Source organism: Lissotriton helveticus, chromosome 7 (genome assembly GCF_964261635.1).
Source record: "Lissotriton helveticus chromosome 7, aLisHel1.1, whole genome shotgun sequence".
Taxonomy (NCBI): Eukaryota; Metazoa; Chordata; class Amphibia; order Caudata; family Salamandridae; genus Lissotriton; species Lissotriton helveticus.
Window position 1 is genome coordinate 1,850,637,494 of NC_136068.1, and position 17,744 is coordinate 1,850,655,237.

Sequence of the window (17,744 nt, forward strand, 5' to 3'; positions counted from 1 at the left end):
GAAGCAGTCCAGGGGTGGAGCGTGGATGTTCCCACACATCCACCCATGAATCTTCCCAAATTCCGAGATTTACTATCACTGGTAGACCTGGGAATGCAGCTACATGCTACGCCTCCCCAGGGGGGATGTAACAAGGAGAAATATCTTTCTTTCTCCGCATTTTACCTCGTTTTATGGATGATACATTCTGCAGCACAGATAGAAGGAGGAAAATGCCTCAGAGGATTCATTTTGTGCAGGAAGGTGTTCCTTCCTGCACAAAGACAATTCTGTCTGCAATGATGGCACCCACGCTCATGGTGCAAGGGCGCCATTGTTGGCCCTAGCCTGCCAAAAGGGTGGCAGTGCAGAAGAAAAGGCAGGAATGCACCCTATTGCCTTAAATATGTCACATTCCTGCCCCTTCCCTGTCACTCATTGCAGCATAGCAAGGTGACTTGATGCTCTGCATGAATTTTTCATAAATTGTATGTTCATAAATAGGCCCCTTAGTCCCAAGTTTGCTTGTCACACCGACTCAGGCACAAGTAGATTTTCAGTCGAATCATCTCAAGCCTTGCTCAAATTTTCCACTGACCTTGTGTATTTTTATAGGGAGAAGTTCACTAACTAACACTGGAAACATTTGTGGTAAAACTCCAGGGGGCATATTATCAATCCCATATCGCCACCACAAAGTCACTTTTTGTGACGTTGTGGTGGCGATAGGGTCAGCTCCCTTTTATCAAGGCAGCATTAAGTCACGTTAAGTGGCTTAACGCTGCCTTGATAATAGTGCCCCTTTCACACTAAATTAAGCGTGAAAGAGGCGTGCAGTGGGTGTTGCGGTGGGCATTCCACCACAATACCCATTAAATTTGACGCTGCCACCTATTATCAATGGTGGCGATAATCGGTGGCAGGGCCGAACTTAAGACCAGGAAAATCCTGCTCTTAAGATGTGAAAAGAGGAGAAATGCTTTATTTCTCCTCTTTTTTGCTTTTTTCATGTGTGCTGCCATGGTTTGTTTGGTAGTGAGACAAAATATCGAAATTAAAATATCGATATACAATAATATCGATGTTTTAATTTCGATGGTATAGAATATCGATGTCCAAAATATCGACAGACAGAATATCGTTTTCTTTAAGGTTTGTATGTTACTAATATCGAAAATATCGAAATTTACTAATATCGAAATTTTGTTTAGTGTTATGTATTTTATTATTTTGTTTATATGTTTGTTAAATATGTTTTGTAATGTATGTTAGAAAATTAGTAAATTTGTTTACATTTTGCGTTTTAGTATCAGAGCGGGTTGTGGGTTTATAGGGGAATAGGGTGGGAAGTAATTTAATAATAATTAATTAATTAATATATGTTTGGAAATATTTTTAATTAATAATTAATTGGTAATTAATTCATATTAATTAGTTAATTAATTAATATATTTTAGTACATATTTTTAATTAATATTTAATTGGTAAATAATTTATATTAATTAGTTAATAACATTAATTAGAGTTAATGTTTTAATATATATATTTTTTTATTGTTAATTAATTAATTGGTAATTAAATAATATTAATTAGTAAATTAAATCAATTAGAGTTAATGTGCTAATATATTAAATTTATTGTTATTGTTAATTAATAATTAATTGGTAATTAGATATTATTAATTATTTAATTAAATTAATTAGAGTTAATGTGCTAACATATTTAATGTTTTTGTTATTGTTAATTAATAATTATTTGGTAATTAATAATTATTAAGTGATTAAATGATGTGATTTATTTATGTGTAGTGGGTTGTGTGTTTATAGGGGGATAGGGTGTGATATAATTAAATGTAATTACTTAAAGAGATTGTATTTATGTGTTGGTATTTATTGTTAATTAATTAGTAATTAATATGTGTTAATTAGTTTATTTATAATTACATCAATTTAGTAATATTAATTGTTATTAATTGATTCATAGAAATGTATATTAATTTAGTTTTTTTGTATGTGTAGTGTGTTGTGTGTTAAAGGGGGAGTCCCTACTGTTGCACCCTCTGGAGTGGGAATAGTAATTTAAACCCCTACGCTATCCAACGCTTTCCCTACTGTTGCACTCTCTGGAGTGGGAATAGTAAATTTTACCCCTACGCTATCCAACGCTTTCCCTACTGTTGCACCCTTTGGAGTGGGAATAGTAATTTTTACCCCTACGCTATCCAACGCTTTCCCTACTGTTCCACCTTTTGGAGTGGGAATAGTAATTTTACCCCTACGCTATCCAACGCTTTCCCTACTGTTGCACCCTCTGGAGTGGGAATAGTAATTTAAACCCCTACGCTATCCAACGCTTTCCCTACTGTTCCACCCTTTGGAGTGGGAATAGTAATTTTTACCCCTACGCTATCCAACGCTTTCCCTACTGTTGCACCCTCTGGAGTGGGAATAGTAATTTAAACCCCTACGCTATCCAACGCTTTCCCTACTGTTGCACCCTCTGGGGTGGGAATAGTAATTTTTACCCCTACGCTATCCAATGCTTTCCCTACTGTTGCACCCTCTGGAGTGGGAATAGTAATTTTTACCCCTACGCTATGCAATGCTTTCCCTACTGTTGCACCCTCTGGAGTGGGAATAGTAATTTAAACCCCTACGCTATCCAACGCTTTCCCTACTGTTGCACTCTCTGGAGTGTGAATAGTAATTTTTACCCCTACGCTATCCAACGCTTTCCCTACTGTTGCACCCTTTGGAGTGGGAATAGTAATTTGTACTCCTACGCTATCCAACGCTTTCCCTACTGTTCCACCCTTTGGAGTGGGAATAGTAATTTTTACCCCTACGCTATCCAACGCTTTCCCTACTGTTGCACCCTCTGGAGTGGGAATAGTAATTTAAACCCCTACGCTATCCAACGCTTTCCCTACTGTTGCACCCTCTGGGGTGGGAATAGTAATTTTTACCCCTAAGCTATCCAATGCTTTCCCTACTGTTGCACCCTATGGAGTGGGAATAGTAATTTTTACCCCTACGCTATCCAACGCTTTCCCTACTGTCGCACCCTCTGGAGTGGGAATAGTAATTTAAACCCCTACGCTATCCAACGCTTTCCCTACTGTTGCACTCTCTGGAGTGTGAATAGTAATTTTTACCCCTACGCTATCCAACGCTTTCCCTACTGTTACACCCTTTGGAGTGGGAATAGTAATTTTTACTCCTACGCTATCCAACGCTTTCCCTACTGTTCCACCCTTTGGAGTGGGAATAGTAATTTTTACCCCTACGCTATCCAACGCTTTCCCTACTGTTGCACCCTCTGGAGTGGGAATAGTAATTTAAACCCCTACGCTATCCAACGCTTTCCCTACTGTTGCACCCTCTGGGGTGGGAATAGTAATTTTTACCCCTACGCTATCCAATGCTTTCCCTACTGTTGCACCCTCTGGAGTGGGAATAGTAATTTTTACCCCTACGCTATCCAACGCTTTCCCTACTGTTGCACCCTCTGGAGTGGGAATAGTAATTTAAACCCCTACGCTATCCAACGCTTTCCCTACTGTTGCACCCTCTGGAATGGGAATAGTACATTTTACCCCTACGCTATCCAACGATTTTCCTACTGTTGCAATATGTGGAGTACGTATATATATTAATTTATATGTAGTTTTTCATTTATTTTAAATGTATATGTATTAGTTATAATTTTTTTAATGTTTTAATGTTTTTATTTAATATTTGTAAAATTATATGTATTTTTAAACTATTTTTACAGTATTATTAATACATTTAAAAAAACGATATTTTTACTTTCGATATTTTTGTACTACGATATTAAATTTTCGATATTTTGGTACTTACCTTTATGAAGATATAACTCCGATATTTTTGACTTCGATATTTTTGTATCGATATTTTTGTAGGTAGATATTCTGTCTGTCGATATTATGTCATAGATTCGGTTTGTTTATGTACAGGGAGGCTTCCCTTCCTGTACATGAATAAACCTTTTTTTTAAATGCCATTTTGTAACTTACATGTGTGCTGCATGAAGGAGCACACACGTAAGTTAGAAACTGGCATTTAAGGTTTGTTTATGTGTAGGAAGGGACACCTTCCTGTACATAAAAAAACCTCCCTGTACGCAGACACCCTTGCACTCTGGTGCAAGGGTGCCTGCATGCCATCGCAGAGGGAAACGCAAGGCTGCACTATATCCTTGATAATATGGTGCAGCCTCGCGTTTCCAAAGTGGTGGAGAGAGGCGTTAACCCAAGAAGGCTAAAGCCTCTCTCCGCCACTTCCTTGCTAATATACCCCCAGATGCTTTGCCAGTCAGAACAGTGGAAAGCTTGCAGTATTACTGTGTTGACTCCTGGTCTAATCAGTGGAACCACTTCAAAGGAATATTGCATCAGAATAAAAACAAAACCTGCAGAATCGGTATTTACTCAGAGGTTATTACTACATCCAAAAAATTGCTAGTTCGGACCAGTAATATTTTCTTAGTTATGACTAGTCTGTCAATCTGTGTGTTCAACCAGGTGCAAACAAGTTAGTCGGATATTTGTCGGCACCCTGTCCTTTTGCCGAGTCAGTTATCAAAAGCCTGAACTCTGATAAGCTTTTGTAGTGCACCAACCTTGTATGTGCATAGCAGAGACCACAAGTCAATTCGTGGAAGTCACTTTAGACATTTCAAGCTTGTCTAGAGTTCTTTTATTTAAAATTTTATTTTGGGACATTTCCTAACAAAACATAATTCCAGAACACTGAATGTTTCATCCATTGAATTTTTAGCCTAGAGGATTTTCAAGCTAGTTTTTCGAAGTTTAATTGTGTAACGCCATTCTTTAAAAATATATATTTTTTTATTGCAAATGTAATCAATAATAAATACATAAATACGAGGAGCTGCATCCATAAAACACAACCTGATAAAAAGGAGCTGGGGACCCATATCTAACCAATGGTATTGATTATCAATTTGTCCTAAATTTATCAAGACAACATTCAACATAATATGTTGCAGGTTTCATCAAAAAGCTGTTTAATAAATAAAATGACCAACCCTTATTCTTTCAAGCACATCAGGACCGCCCCCACCGTTTAATAAAGTGGCAAACATTACATTCCAACTTTCTTCAAATCATCACATACCATAAAGAAAACGTATTCAAATTAGGCTTCATCGGGATCTATCTCTATATAGCTTTTTCAATGACGGTTCCCCATTTTCTGGCTCTCCGACCTTCCCGTTTCATCGTAAATTACCTTTTCAAGTTCGAATATTGACAGCAGCCGAGCGAGCCACTGTTGACAAGAGGGAGCCATTTAATAATTTTCAATGCCCCTGTATCTACCAGCTTCAAAATATCCTGCCAATCTTGCTAATCGATCAAGCTACTGAAATCATGCCCTCGTCCATTCAACAGAAAAATTATTTGAATCTCCTCATGAAAAATATTTCTTTCATCATTCAAACACCCCCTTGCGCCCAATCCCCCTCCCCGTTGGCCCAATGAGCATTCTCCCCCCATTAAAATCCTAAAACAAGCAGGTCATCACTGGCCTGAATGATGAGAACTGTGCTCCCCTCTCCCCCCACTCAGTGCCAGTGACCAGACCATGTCCTTTCCTCGTGAGAAATCATGAACCAAGACCACCCCTTCTAATGAGAAATCTTATTCGTGGCCTCGCACCAGGTTGTGAGACCAGACCACAGACCGGCGTCTGCGAGGGATTGTTCTCTCAAGTCACCAACTTTGATGTGCAAAGTCTGACACGCTTGTAGCGAAGATGCCAATGTTCGCTATAATGCCAATGCCAATTAAACAATGGGATAACCCAGTTACGTGCAGAACCTGGGGATAGATACATCAAACATGCAGAGGTTCTGCCACAAAAACAAAGTGCAATACACTCTTCTTCTGTCCCCTTATAAGGTAGATTTCTGAACACGGTATTATGCAAGTACTCAAGCAGGAATGGTACCACTATCTGTTTATGTGATTTTTGAATAATACTATGGGGCAGATTTACAAGTACTGGAGCATCCCTACATATTAGCAAAGACGTGCCAGTTAACTTGCGTGATGGAAAAATAGCCTTGCGCCACCATGGATGTGCCGCATTTACAATGCGGTGCATCGTGGCGCAAGGATAGACAGATGCATGACGCATCTTGTCGGCATAAGGGCAGCGCATTGGTGGATTCGTGTCGCAAGTACAACGCAACTCCAGCAATGGTTAGGAATGCCTATTCCTAACATGATGAGTCATTCCTTTTGCCTGCTTCCAGCAGGCACAAGGTTTTGACGCAGTCGCGTCGTAAAAGTGACTCAGTGAAATCTTGTAGATTTCACTGCGTCACTTTTACGAGGCTTCCTTGCGAAGGAACGCTCACCCTGCATACATTATACCTGACGTAGCACAGGGCGTTACAACGTTACGCATCTCCCTAGATGCATCACATTGTAAATATGATGTAAAGTGGCACATTGTTTACGACGCCGCTGTGCCACAGAAGTGACACAATGGTGGCGTAAAGTCAGTGCAAGAGGCTTGTAAATCTGCCCCTTTGTCTGTTTACATGTGTATGTATGGTGACATGTTCCTTGTATTTGTGTAATGCCATCAATGGAATAATCACTTAAATCTCCAATGTATGTATAAATAATGATGTATGCCGTATTAAGGACACAATGTGAAGGAATTTTTTTCATACTGTTTTAAAATGTCCACCTAATGAGTATAGTACGCAAATCCCTTCTCTTTACTTTCTGGCTGCACAAATGGATTTTCTATGGTGCGATGTATACCTTTGGATGAGAACCCAGTATATCTATTTAACACTGGATTGAATGATTTCTGCACTTCAAGCTCTACAATGTATGTCATTACGATTTTTGGAACAAATGTATAATCTTGATGTCTTTTTCGTTAACATCATCTACACACTGTCTTTTATATACACTGGACCCATATGTAGCCCGCAAAGAATTTTCTCTCAGCCATGACAAGCTCATAGGAATTTGCATTCCTAACATGCTTGCCATGCACAAGGACGCAAGCTGGACTCAGTCGGTCATTGGCACAAAACTATTTCAGTGAGAGCATTGCCCCACTCAGGGAGGACGCTACTTCAATAACACCTCTGAAGAGAAATGTCTCAAATTGGCCAAATTCTTCGACGAGAAAATCCAGAAAATTCTTGCATCCCTACCCCCTGCCGACCTCAGTCTCGCTGAGGAGGACTGCACCAACTCGAACCCATCCACCACCCAACTAAATTCTCTCGCCCCGGTAACCATGGAAGAGGTTTTAAATACGCTAGCTACAATCAAAAGCGGCTCTCCTAGCGACCCGGTACCCTTACGCATCCTAAAAAAAGTGGCCCCTACGATCGTTCCTCCTTTAACTGACCTTATCAACTCCTCACTGCTCCAGGGAAAAGTCCCCCCCAGCTGGAAAAAGGCCGTTGTGAAAGCGCTCCTTAAAAAACCTTCACTTGACCCCCTGGACATGGCCAACTATAGGCCAATCTCCCTCCTCCCCGGAATAAGTAAAATCACCGAAAAGCTAGTTAACAAAAAGCTCTCGCAGTTTCTGGAGTCTAACAACTTGCTCAGAAGCTCTCAAACCGGATTCCGGCCAGGTCAAGGCACTAAAATCGCCCTGCTTGCGGCAGTGGAGGAGGCCATAATCATTTTGGACGCAGGAGGATCAGTGGCAGTGATCCTCCTGGACCTCAGTGCGGCCTTTGACACTGTCAACCACCGGGTCTTAATCCAGCGACTCAAAAACATCGGGGTGGAGGGCACCGCCCTGGCCTGGTTCACATCATTCCTAGACCATCGCTCCTTCCAGGTCTGGGAGATCGACACCCGCTCCCCCACAAATAACCTCCACTGTGGAGTGCCACAGGGCTCATCATTAAGCTCAATGTCTACATGTCCCCGTTGGAGGAGGTGGTCATCCCGTTCGGAGTGAAAATTATCAGTTACGTGGATGACCCTCAATTAGTGGTGTCTCTATCTCATCCAAACCAGGAACCCTCAAACCTTCACAGCTGCCTTTCCGAAATTCAGGGTTGGATGAACAGCTCGTCGTTTAAACTCAACGGATCAAAAACTGACATCCTACTTCTTGGCCAAAAGGGGCCCTCCCTCCCTCCTAACATCTGGCCCCCCTGTCTGGGTGAACCTCCGGTCCCCAAGACCGAGATCAAGAGCCTGGGAATCTGGTTAGAAAAAGACCTGTCCTTCAGGACCCAAGCTAAAAAAATTGCTGGGACTTGTTTCGGGCTCCTTAGATCCACCAGGAAAATTCTGCCCCTGCTCCCCCCTGGTTCCCAGAAATTGCTCATTCAAGGCCTCATCCTTTCAAGGCTGGACTATAGCAATGCCATCTATCTGGGTGCTCCCGAAACAACCCTCAACAAACTGCAAAGGATCCAGAATGCCGCGGCCCGGATACTCACCAACACTCCGGCTAGATCCTCGGCCAAACCAGCACTGAAGTATCTTCACTGGCTCCCAGTGAGAGAACGTGTCAAATTTAAGGCCCTCTGTCTGTCCCACAAACTCCTGCAGGATAAAGGCCCCCCTATCCTCAAAAAAATCATCAGGCCCTACAAAGCCACAAGATCTCTTCGCTCTGATCATGAACACCTTATCACTATTTTCAGAGTGAAGAGAGCACGCACTGGCGGACGGCGTTTTTCTGTCAACACGTCCCGCCTATGGAATGCTCTCCCCCGTAATCTAAGGATGGAACCAGATTACCTCCGGTTCAGAAAACTTCTGAAAACTGACCTGTTCCCCTGATCTCCTTTTCCTTCCCACCCCATTATGACACCCTCTGGACTGTCTTGATTTTAGCGCTGGGATGCTTACGGGTTACTACGCGCTTTACAAAACCCTTGACGCCAGAGGTGAGTTCGGGGATATTTTACCAATTCTTTTTTTTCTCCAAAATATACCTTGTCATTGTAACTTGGATTATATTTCTATCATTTTCCACAGGGTTGAAGGGAGCAAGGCTGCACCTGCACATTGCCAAGTTGTTGTTTTATATGGAGGCTAGCTACGAGCCCCTAATGATTCTTTAAAGTTTTAACCACTGAGGAATGTGAATACACAGATGACCCCGAGCGCACGACGCCGGAGGTTAGTGATGATAACTATGTGGTTCTTCAAACATTTTTCACTTCAACTGAGATGTCCATAAGCACTTATTTACTATTGGGTGAATTATGTATTTTTGTAGATTCTTTAAGAGCACGCTGTGTCTTTCGTCCTGGATTATACTTACCAGAGAGATTATATCGGAGACAGTATGAACCCCTGCACAAGGTATTGTCCATTCTTGTATATGCTTTAACATATATAATTTATTTTTATTTTCCTGCATCACCACAATAAGGTTTTTACTGTAATATATGTTTTTGATAGGAGGATTCCATCTGTATAATATATAAGCAGTTCGCTTTGCACTGTCGGCAAGGTTCACTCTCTTGGTATTCCTTTGGAACCACCACACAAGGTAATAATAGAACTAGAGACCTCACCCATATCACCACACCGATCTGCTGTCTAAACCCAGATTTTAAAGTACACTCATTTCTCCTTCTATGCAGGCAATTCACAGATATTGTTTTTAGTCCTGATGAAGAACCCATAATGATGTTTCTTTATTCTCACACAAACTAAAGGGGTTGAAACGTCAACATTTATTTATGATATCAAGCGTTGCAGCCCAACCTGACCATCACACACTAAAGGATAAATTCTATTTCATGTTGAGGGTGTTTTCATCACGAATATCACACTGTGCCTAAATGTATTATTTGCTATATGTCTTATTAGTTATGTTTCAATTGTATTGTGATGTACGTGTAAACAGTCTTTTTTTTCACTTCCCATGTGTCTCACCTATGCAAAAATCAGAGTTTGATCAGTTGTATCTTTTGTGTGTATTACGTCCAGTGCTTTATCAAAAATAAGATATTTTTCTTATAAACTTTAATAACATTTCAATTGGTGCAATTGGTTTGTTTTGCAAAAAACAGTGTTTAGACAGATCCATACAAATAAAAAAAAATTGTTTACAATTTATTGAAGGAACACCTTATGAGGGGACAGAAGAAGAGTGTATTGTAGTATGTTTTTGTGGCAGCACCTCTGCATGTTTAACGTATCTATCCCCAGGTTCTGCACGTAACTGGGTTAACCCATTGTTTGATAACGTCCTTGGGGCTAAGGCCTGGAACTTGCTTCTCTGCCATCTCTGATCCACGCATAGAGAACCTTGCTTTAGGAAATTACTGAAAACCTGGATTTTTGCAGCCCAGGATTCCCGGTGCCTCTCGTTGATTTAATCCCCCGCAATAAACCTCAGCAGATTTTAACATTACTAAATCGCTGTCCAGCGCTGGATGCTCCCTTGGAGCGATGGTCTCACTATGCAAATAATACATACAATACTATTAAAGTTTGCACTTCTCTGGATTTACTGTATTGCACTGGATGGAGCACAACAGAGGCCTCAAAGCCTCGTTCTGACGCTCATCCCTTTAACAGTAATTGGCATTTACTGACCCTATTCCAGCCATGTAGGAAGCAGGGTTGGCCCTGAGCCCTCTTCACCAGTGCTTCACATACCCAGGTGCTGCCCCACTAGCATCCTGAAGGGGGTGCTGTACAATCACTGGTGGTGACCACGTACAGGAGGCTGAATGTGGTTTAGGTACCAGGATGCCAGCCGTGTTAGATGCAAAGATGTAAGCATCGCGAGGGCAGCTCTCTGCTCTGGACAGGATGTAGGAGCGGTCAGCGTGTGCTCTTCACACACTTTGCTGTGGTTTTGGTGATTTTGGCTTGAGTTTCATTGCTGACGCAGTTACTCATTAAGCATTCACATCCCTTCCTACCACAAAGATGACAACAATAAGTGGCATTATATGTCTCAGAATGTGCTGCAAGCGATGCTAAATCTGTAAATGAAACAGCAAGGGGTGCAACTAGGCCTAAACTTGGGGGTGGGGGCTACAACTTCAAGCACCAGGGAGGAGACAAAGTGGTGTCAATTCAAGAAAACAGAGTAACAAACTGGGCACTTTATCACAGTGGGAAAAAAAGAATACAAAAGGGCCTCATTTATCAGGTTTTGGCATAGTGCAGTTCAGCAAGTCACCTTGCTCTGCTGCCCTACATCAAAGTGAAAGGGTATCAATGCACCTTATTTAATCAATATGGTGCCTTCCTGACCTTTCCCCCTGCTCTGTTGCAGTTTCGGCAGCCTAGCGCTAACACATTCTGCAGCACACATGGAAAGAGGAAAAAACAAGGAGAAAGAAAGTAATTTCTCCTTGTTGCGCCTCCCCTGGGAATGGCCTAAGGTTTTTCCGCATCCTCTTGATGACATTGTTTGGTAACTCTGGGAAGCATCAATATCCATGGGTATTGCGCGGGAACACCCAATGCAATGCCAATGGAATGCTCCCTAGTGCAGAGTAAGGCAACGTAGAGATTTGCGCTGCCTTGCCTTACTCCATATCTATGAGCCCATACAAAGCCACACAAAGGGTATTTGTGTGACCTCATGAATATGATTTTCGAGTTTGCGCCACAGGTTGCTCATAAATATGCCCCCATGTTTTTGTGTATTCCTGACAGAAGTTTTAATATATAAGACAACTTCTACAGAAACAGGAAAATATGTTTTCACAACCCCTTTTGAAACGTTTAGGAGAATTTTATCATGAAAGGACAATGTGCTCATTATAAATGCATCATTATATGTCCAGAAAGGCAACCCTGCCTTTATATTGATCAGCTCTATGGGGTCAATTACGATCCGCCCGCCACCGTAACGGTAAACGGGACTGACAGCCAGATGCGGCGGTACCGCTAGGCTCATTAGGATGCGACCGCCACCCTGGCGGTTGCATCTCGCACATTTTACATTGCAGTGGGCGGTGCTGTAAGCAGCACCCGCTGCAATGTAATATATGCATGTTGTGTATTGGCATGCACAACGTGACAGGCACCATGCGGTGCCTGTCGCCTTGTGCATGCCAATGAAGGGGGTGTTATATTCTGGTCTTCTTCTTCTCTGCTGCTCACCCTGTGTGTGTGATGTCATTAGAATGTTCATGTATGCATGGTTTGAATGTGTGGTCAGTTTGAGTGAGTGGGGCTGAGCAGCTGGATGCTGCTCCCGGCGGGGCCTTCCTTTCTACCAACTATGACTAATAAACCAACTTAAGTATACCTACGATTATTGGATCTACTTATTTTACAATGTACATTTAAGTTTGTAACAATGGCGACGAGGGAGAAAGAACTACGTGTGCAAGAACTACATTTGAAACTTGAAACATGGAACTACAAATATGATTGAAAATTAACTATGAAAAAAGCTTTAAGAAGACAAGCAACGCTTTTGATGCCCCACCGGTATCATGTTACATCTGACAGCCTACTGAAGACATCCATAAAGGTATGTTTCAAGCGTTGGACTTTGTGTGGCTTATTGTGTTTTAAAATAGCAGATTTAATTATCTGGACTGTCGGACTTTGACATAAAAAAGGAGGAGTTTCAGCGTGAAGGTGTATTTGACATTGTGGGGCTGGTATGCCTGGAAATCCATTGCCATTTGTAACATACTGTGCTTTGCCTACCATATTTCCAACAGTCGTTTTCTTCAGCTGAAGATCTGTTTCTTGGCCGGCTGAATGCTGAATGATGATGCAACAGAATACTGCCACAATATTGGTGATTCTGTAGAACGCGCCGTCATCTATGGACGCGCGTCGGCGTCATGAAGGGTCAAGTTCATGCAGTGTTTAAGCGCACGTACGTGCATCATTGGCAACAACTGTCATGGCAGGGTCAAAGAGCGTCGAGATTACGCCTGACTAACTGCCTAAGTCCTTCTTTCATTGTGCTCCTGTCTCCTCAGTTACATCGAGTGGATTTTCAGAGTGTTCTTCATGAGAAAGGTACTGTTTTAATAGACATTTTGACCGAGTTGAATTTTGAAACTGCCACAGATCGCTCACCGGAGCTGTTTTCTTTGAAAACTTCCAACATTACGTACTGCATACATTAATTCTGTTCCATATGCTCCATCTAGTGTCTATTTTTCATTATGGCATTACTACAGGAAAATTATTATCCATGCGATTTAGACACTGTGGATTCAATTATTTGAATGTCATTTACCTGCCTTGCTGAAGAAGTGGAGCTGTTTATCGTGACAACGATGACTACTTTTATTGTTTTGGTTTCTTATTTTGAATTATTTGCTAATCCCATGTGTATTTTTGATGATATGTTTATGGTAGTTTACATGTTGTGTTCAGAGAGACTGATTTAGTTTACTTTTACTGCATGGAACTGTTTATGTGCTGAGATCTTTGTTCATGTGCCTCTTTACTGTCATTTTAATGGGTTAATTTATGTTTACTGAATTGAGCTACTTATGTACTAAAACTTTTGTTCAGGTTCTCATTTGATTTCTTTAAGTGATGATTTACTATGCAAAGTCCTGGAAAGCTAGATTTTTTTTTTCTTTTATGGTAATGAACCACATATGTGCTCATTTCATTTGAGGAGTTCATTCTTTGTAGTGTTTGCTTTATTTGGTTGAGCCATATAAGTGCGCTATTTGAGTTGGGATGCTCAGTTTAATTTATTTCTTAGTAGGAGCGTGTGATTCTACTATATGTTTTGGAACTACTATTGGTAGGTGTTGAGATTTATTTTGCTGTATGTTTTTGATGAACCACTTTTTCTTAATGCTCTATTATAATAGAGGAGTTCACAATTTTACTGTGAGGAGTTGTGCAGGAGCTACATTTTTATTCTATTGTATTGAACCACTTTTAGTGCTCAAAATGTTTTGAGGTGTTCAATTCTAGTGTGAATTTTCTGAAGATTGGTTTTTCCAATTTGGATTTTTAGTGTGTATCTTTTGCCGAGCCACATAGGTGCTCATTGATTGAGGTGCTCCATCTCTTTCAAGTTAAATTAAATGGGGCTGCAGAGTCCTCAGTTCTGTTCATTCTCAGTTTTATACATGATTTATATTGTTGAACCACGTAAGTGCTCTATTCAGTTAGAGGTGTTCAGCTATACAGAGAGCCGCTGGGAGTCATGTACCTCGTGCGGAATGTTGTAATTTGAGTACATTAACTTGGGGTGTCATGTACCCCATGCACTAGGAGTTATGTGCCTTGTGCTGTGTGTTTTATTTTAAGTGTGTTTCAGGTAGCGTGTGGGGAAGTTATGTACCCCTTTGATATGTGTTTATGGGTATACCCCATGCCATTTGTTCTACCTTGTTGTGTTATATTGTAGACTGTTTTGTGCGGTGTGTTGCTTTGCTTAGAACTGCTGCGTCCTATTTTTGTTATTCTATTGGAATGCCATTTTATCTAGTTTGGTTCCCTGTCTATTGCTTTTCGTGGCAGTCTGGCCAACTGGCATGATTTGTGATTTTTAGGGTTTTGGTTTGTGATGGGGGATGGTGGTTATGTGAGGTCTAATTTGTCAGATTGTATTGTTATGTGATGTCTTTGGCATTAGTTTTATGCGAGGTGATATTATGCCTCTTTTCATGTTTTGTGCAAGAATTCCTATATTATGCTATATTGCTATTTCATAATTTTTATTTGTAGTCATTCATTTATTTGTGTTGACTGCTTATTTGAAATCCTGACCTTGTCATTGTCAGGGCATACTGTATTTATTTCCTCTTGCTTTCTTTTCTTTGTTTTAAAAGAGGGAGATGTGTTATATTCTGGTCTTCTCCTTCTCTGCTGCTCAGCCTGTGTGTGTGATGTCATTAGAATGTTCGTGTATGCATGGTTTGAATGTGTGGTCAGTTTGAGTGAGTGGGGCTGAGCAGCTGGATGCTGCTCCCGTCGGGGCCTTCCTTTCTACCAACTATGACTAATAAACCAACTTAAGTATACCTACGATTATTGGATCTACCTATTTTACAATGTACATTTAAGTTTGTAACAGGGGGTACCATGCGTACCCCCCAAGTGCAGCGACCCATCCACCCACCCCCCTGGGTCCCGTAACGGGCCCACATGCATTTTCCGCTGCCCTTTCCATGGCTGCATCACCGCCAAGGAAAGGCATTGAAAAATGTACATCATAATATGGATAGCGGTGCCTCAGATCCGCCCTTGCTGGCAATCGGAATGATTGCATACCTGCGGAAAAGCGGTAGACGGTCTTTCCATCGGCTGCGGTACCCCACCATACTAATATGGTGGGGGTGAATCCGGCACAGACTGCAGCGGATCGCCACAGCCAGGCTGGCGGTGGTGATCCACCCGCCATTATAATGGGCCCCTACGTTTTTAACCTGCTTTTTAGATCTTGTCGCATTTGGTTGTTTGTCTACACATGAATGTACAGGTCTTAGAGAACGTTGAGATGAAAGGGTTTATACCCCGGATGCTGGGTGATGGTGACTGGTAAACAATATGTTTGATTCCCATAAAATATTTTCTCCCTTCTAATAGTAATTGAGTGTCACTCTGTTGGTAATTTCACCACTTCCTAATTTCTCTACCGTGACTATCGGCTATAGTAAATAAAAATAGATTCAGTGAGGTTAGCATCTCATATGGAACTGTTGTCACATGCAATGCATTTTTGATTTATATTCAATCACCAGACCTGACATGGTGGGAAAAACAGGTAGTCGCCTTCAAATAACTTTGCAAAGAATGGTGTTCTCATATGCATGGGAAACAAGTATATCCTTTGAGTTCCTGGCTGCTGTGGAACATCTCGACTTTTTAAGTGCCCTTCCTCACCAGTGACACTGTGGAGGATGTTTTATTCCTGCAGATCGGGCTGCTCAAGAAGAGCTTCCCAGAAGCCTGAGAGTATTTGTATCTGTTTGTAATGACCATTAGTACGCATGACGTGCTGAGGTCATTACTCATAAAAGTGTAGGTAAAACGAGTCCATGGGCTCCTTTTACTTTCATTGCATCAGTTTTCTGGGGGCATATCTCAGCCCCCTGACCACTGATTTTCTTGGGAGAGGTATTGTTGGAAAGGGGATAATCTCCCCTTTCAAATGGCATCCCTCCACAGTGGAGCTCTGTTTGGGTATTGCCAGAAGAGAGGGATCCCGAAGCAGGGATCCGCCCACCATGCACCAGGGATGAGGGGCGCGACCCTGTGGGAAGAGCTTGTGCTCCCACACATCCCCCTCACAAACGTCATTATGTCATTCCCTCTAGGTGCTCACTAGACGACCGGGATTTATTTTTTTAAACAGTATTGGGGTGGGTGCTGCCCACTTGGGCAAGGCCATGTCCCCACCTCAAATATGCATGATAACAGCCTTTCCACTCCCCCGGGGTAGGATGTGGTTGATGATCCTAAATCTGCCCTCCAGATAGTGCAGAAAGTACATCAGACAATAGGAAAAAATTGATACAAAATTGTAAAGGGATGGGGGCTGCCCACCATGGGCATTGCTATGCCACCACCCCAAACAATACAGCAACAGAATTAATGCACCCCTCAGGGGGAGATGGGGGTGAGTACCCCCCTATATGCCCCCTGGGATGAAGGGGCAGAAAGCTGATGAAACACCAGCAAAACTTTGTTTAAAAAAAAAGTACAGTGGTGGCCATGGCATGCCCTCAGCCCAAAAACAATATATTGAGTGTTTTTTGGGGGGTTATTACCGCAGTATTTCTCCCCAGAGGGAAAGAAAGTCTGCTAGACACTAGGCAAAACAAATCTAATGGTCGGGACTGTCGACCTTGGGCATGGCCATGCCCCCACCTCAATAGGGCACAGACAATCTTTCGTCCCCCAGGGGCCAGGTAGGAGGTGAGGAAAATCGAATTTTGCCTTGTCATGTGTCCCTACGTGTTCCCCATTATATGTTATATGTGCATGACCGATATGCATATGTTCCCCCTTGACCGAATAAAGACGCAATTATAGTTGTGTCTAACGTTAGTATGCCAGTTTCCAGTCCTCGTGAAAGCAACGAGTATTAGGCCTATGTTGCCAACGTTTTACATTGTGCACGTTAATTCAACGAGTTGTCCCCGTTTCTAGGCCTCAAAGGGCCCGGACACCAGATTCAAGCTCCAGTCTCCTGAAATCAATCCGAGGAGCGATGCAGCCCCTCCCGTATTCCTGACCCTTCGCTTACTTTCTGCCAAGCAGCGCGGTGCCCGGCCTGGCCTGCCTGCCTGTCTGCCAAGAATATGTTATGCCTCTAGTTATCAGTTCAGCTCCCCGGCTTCACATTCCTAAGCTAACGAACCGCATAAACATCTTCAGCTATAGTCTAGTCTTCCTGTCTCCTTGCAAGAGAATTACTGAATGAGTATTCATAGAAGATTCATAGCACACGCAATACACCTAGAATATATGCATGCACCAGCCTTAGCGTCAAGTAGCCTTTGCCCTGATAACTTTTAGATTCTATCAACATGTACTCCAAACACAAGATACCAGATATACTATAGGTACATGTCGTCCTGACATCCCAGACTTTAGTCTCCTCTTCTAGTGTAGAAGTCAGAGCCCTCAGCTCTCCCCAGTTACACGTCATGGCCCGTTTGCGCGCACCAGTAGGTTAAAGGTTCCAGCTGCCCAGGTAGCCCCCTCCATGTATCCACCAATTTATGACACTTCTGTGACGTTTTCATCACATGTCTCCGTGCACGCCCTGTGCACGCCTTCTTTGTACGCCCATATGTTC

General features: G+C 42.1%; 1 pseudogene; it reads right to left on the reverse strand.

The window, feature by feature from the left end:
• The window catches only part of LOC144769746 (killer cell lectin-like receptor subfamily B member 1B allele C), a 138,847-nt pseudogene that overhangs the window by 98,079 nt on the left and 23,024 nt on the right, over positions 1 to 17,744 (reverse strand).